The 4,157-nt window shown below is 48.1% G+C and overlaps 1 non-coding gene across 1 annotated transcript; it reads left to right on the top strand.

Moving 5' to 3' along the window:
* The first annotated feature begins 3,823 nt into the window (after window positions 1–3,823).
* Trnat-ugu (transfer RNA threonine (anticodon UGU)) lies at window positions 3,824–3,895 on the top strand. Its single transcript has one exon. It is a non-coding gene; the product is annotated as a tRNA-Thr (tRNA).
* The last annotated feature ends 262 nt before the right edge of the window (window positions 3,896–4,157 follow it).

Below are 4,157 nucleotides of genomic sequence, written 5' to 3'. Positions count from 1 at the left end.
GGCGTGGGTTCGGTCCCCACTCTGGGCGCATGTTTTTCTTTCTTTCTTTCTTCTGTATATTAAAAAAAAACATGTTTACTTCATTAACCGTAGTGAAAAAGAAAAGAGCCTAACCACACCCCTATGCCTCCTTTGGCGTTGTAGACTGCTGCCCTATCTTTCTGTATTTCCTCAACGAGCCCCTAATTTCCTTACTATATTATTCTGCGAAAGCCTAGCGAGGGTATCGGTTCTGGCAGCCTTGATGCCTAGGTAGCATAAGAGGGCTTCCCGCCAGTTACCCGTCATGACAGGCTGTAGACGCTCGAGTCACGCCCCGGGGGTTGAAAAGAAGGTCCCCTTCTCCCCGTGTAGTCAGAGTGGCGCTGGCTACCACCCTCAAGCGTCAGATACACTTCTAGTAAATATAAATAGCCTAGAAAGTGAAGGAGAACACAGTCGCCCAGATAGCCGAATTGGTAAGGCATTCGACATGTAATCGAAAGGCGTGGGTTCGGTCCCCACTCTGGGCGCGTGTTTTTCTTTCTTTCTTTCTTCTGTATATTAAAAAAAATGTTTACTTCATTAGCCGTAGTGAAAAAGAAAAGAGCCTAACCACACCCCTATGCCTCCTTTGGCGTTGTAGACTGCTGCCCTACCTTTCTGTATTTCCTCAACGAGCCCCTCATTTCCTTACTATATTATTCTGCGAAAGCCTAGCGAGGGTCTCGGTTCTGGCAGCCTTGATGCCTAGGTAGCATAAGAGGGCTTCCCGCCAGTTACCCGCTCATGACAGGCTGTAGACGCTCGAGTCACGCCCCGGGGGTTGAAAAGAAGGTCCCCTTCTCCCCGTGTAGTCAGAGTGGCGCTGGCTACCACCCTCAAGCGTCAGATACACTTCTAGTAAATATAAATAGCCTAGAAAGTGAAGGAGAACACAGTCGCCCAGATAGCCGAATTGGTAAGGCATTCGACATGTAATCGAAAGGCGTGGGTTCGGTCCCCACTCTGGGCGCGTGTTTTTCTTTCTTTCTTTCTTCTGTATATTAAAAAAAACATGTTTACTTCATTAACCGTAGTGAAAAAGAAAAGAGCCTAACCACACCCCTATGCCTCCTTTGGCGTTGTAGACTACTGCCCTATCTTTCTGTATTTCCTCAACGAGCCCCTCATTTCCTTACTATATTATTCTGCGAAAGCCTGGCGAGGGTCTCGGTTCTGGCAGCCTTGATGCCTAGGTAGCATAAGAGGGCTTCCCGCCAGTTACCCGCCCATGACAGGCTGTAGACGCTCGAGTCACGCCCCGGGGGTTGAAAAGAAGGTCCCCTTCTCCCCGTGTAGTCAGAGTGGCGCTGGCTACCACCCTCAAGCATCAGATACACCTCTAGTAAATATAAATAGCCTAGAAAGTGAAGGAGAACACAGTCGCCCAGATAGCTGAATAGGTAAGGCATTCGACATGTAATCGAAAGGCGTGAGTCGGTCCCCACTCTGAGCGCGTGTTTTTCTTTCTTTCTTTCTTCTGTATATTAAAAAAAAGATGTTTACTTCATTAACCGTAGTGAAAAAGAAAAGAGCCTAACCACACCCCTATGCCTCCTTTGGCATTGTAGACTGCTCCCTATCTTTCTGTATTTCCTCAATGAGCCCCTCATTTCCTTACTATATTATTCTGCGAAAGCCTGGCGAGGGTCTCGGTTCTGGCAGCCTTGATGCCTAGGTAGCATAAGAGGGCTTCCCGCCAGTTACCCGCCCATGACAGGCTGTAGACGCTCGAGTCACGCCCCGGGGGTTGAAAAGAAGGTCCCCTTCTCCCCGTGTAGTCAGAGTGGCGCTGGCTACCACCCTCAAGCATCAGATACACCTCTAGTAAATATAAATAGCCTAGAAAGTGAAGGAGAACACAGTCGCCCAGATAGCTGAATTGGTAAGGCATTCGACATGTAATCGAAAGGCGTGAGTCGGTCCCCACTCTGAGCGCGTGTTTTTCTTTCTTTCTTTCTTCTGTATATTAAAAAAAAGATGTTTACTTCATTAACCGTAGTGAAAAAGAAAAGAGCCTAACCACACCCCTATGCCTCCTTTGGCATTGTAGACTGCTCCCTATCTTTCTGTATTTCCTCAATGAGCCCCTCATTTCCTTACTATATTATTCTGCGAAAGCCTAGCGAGGGTCTCGGTTCTGGCAGCCTTGATGCCTAGGTAGCATAAGAGGGCTTCCGGCCAGTTACCCGCTCATGACAGGCTGTAGACGCTCGAGTCACGCCCCGGGGGTTGAAAAGAAGGTCCCCTTCTCCCCGTGTAGTCAGAGTGGCGCTGGCTACCACACTCAAGCGTCAGATACACTTCTAGTAAATATAAATAGCCTAGAAAGTGAAGGAGAACACAGTAGCCCAGATAGCCGAATTGGAAAGGCATTCGATATGTAATCGAAAGGCGTGGGTTCGGTCCCCACTCTGGGCGCGTGTTTTTCTTTCTTTCTTTCTTCTGAATATTAAAAAAAAACATGTTTATTTCATTAACCGTAGTGAAAAAGAAAAGAGTCTAACCACACCCCTATGCCTCCTTTGGCGTTGTAGACTGCTGCCCTATCTTTCTGTATTTCCTCAACGAGCCCCTCATTTCCTTACTATATTATTCTGCGAAAGCCTAGCGAGGGTCTCGGTTCTGGCAGCCTTGATGCCTAGGTAGCATAAGAGGGCTTCCCGCCAGTTACCCGCTCATGACAGGCTGTAGACGCTCGAGTCACGCCCCGGGGGTTGAAAAGAAGGTCCCCTTCTCCCCGTGTAGTCAGAGTGGCGCTGGCTACCACCCTCAAGCGTCAGATGCACTTCTAGTAAATATAAATAGCCTAGAAAGTGAAGGAGAACACAGTCGCCCAGATAGCTGAATTGGTAAGGCATTCGACATGTAATCGAAAGGCGTGGGTTCGGTCGCCACTCTGGGCGCGTGTTTTTCTTTCTTTTTTTCTTCTGCATATTAAAAAAACATGTTTACTTCATTAACTGTAGTGAAAAAGAAAAGAGCCTAACCACACCCCTATGCCTCCTTTGGCGTTGTAGACTGCTGCCCTATCTTTCTGTATTTCCTCAACGAGCCCCTCATTTCCTTACTATATTATTCTGCGAAAGCCTAGCGAGGGTCTCGGTTCTGGCAGCCTTGATGCCTAGGTAGCATAAGAGGGCTTCCCGCCAGTTACCCGCTCATGACAGGCTGTAGACGCTCTAGTCACGCCCCGGGGGTTGAAAAGAAGGTCCCCTTCTCCCCGTGTAGTCAGAGTGGCGCTGGCTACCACCCTCAAGCGTCAGATACACTTCTAGTAAATATAAATAGCCTAGAAAGTGAAGGAGAACACAGTCGCCCAGATAGCCGAATTGGTAATGCATTCGACATGTAATCGAAAGGCGTGGGTTCGGTCCCCACTCTGGGCGCATGTTTTTCTTTCTTTCTTTCTTCTGTAAATTAAAAAAAAACATGTTTACTTCATTAACCGTAGTGAAAAAGAAAAGAGCCTAACGACACCCCTATGCCACCTTTGGCGTTGTAGACTGCTGCCCTATCTTTCTGTATTTCCTCAACGAGCCCCTCATTTCCTTACTATATTATTCTGCGAAAGCCTAGCGAGAGTCTCGGTTCTGGCAGCCTTGATGCCTAGGTAGCATAAGAGGGCTTCCCGCCAGTTACCCGCTCATCACAGGCTGTAGACGCTCGAGTCACGCCCCGGGTGTTGAAAAGAAGGTCCCCTTCTCCCCGTGTAGTCAGAGTGGCGCTGGCTACCACCCTCAAGCGTCAGATACACTTCTAGTAAATATAAATAGCCTAGAAAGTGAAGGAGAACACAGTCGCCCAGATAGCCGAATTGGTAAGGCATTCGACATGTAATCGAAAGGCGTGGGTTCGGTCCCCACTCTGGGCACGTGTTTTTCTTTCTTTCTTTCTTCTGTATATTAAAAAAAATGTTTACTTCATTAACCGTAGTGAAAAAAAAAAGAGCCTAACCACACCCCTATGCCTCCTTTGGCGTTGTAGACTGCTGCCCTATCTTTCTGTATTTCCTCAACGAGCCCCTCATTTCCTTACTATATTATTCTGCGAAAGCCTAGCGAGGGTCTCGGTTCTGGCAGCCTTGATGCCTAGGTAGCATAAGAGGGCTTCCCGCCAGTTACCCGCTCATGACA

Source organism: Haemaphysalis longicornis, unplaced genomic scaffold, assembly GCF_048455015.1.
Source record: "Haemaphysalis longicornis isolate Haplotype H1 unplaced genomic scaffold, Haemaphysalis longicornis Haplotype H1 scaffold_2, whole genome shotgun sequence".
Taxonomy (NCBI): Eukaryota; Metazoa; Arthropoda; class Arachnida; order Ixodida; family Ixodidae; genus Haemaphysalis; species Haemaphysalis longicornis.
Note: the sequence above shows the minus strand (reverse complement) of the source record. Positions and strands in the feature narration are given on the sequence as shown.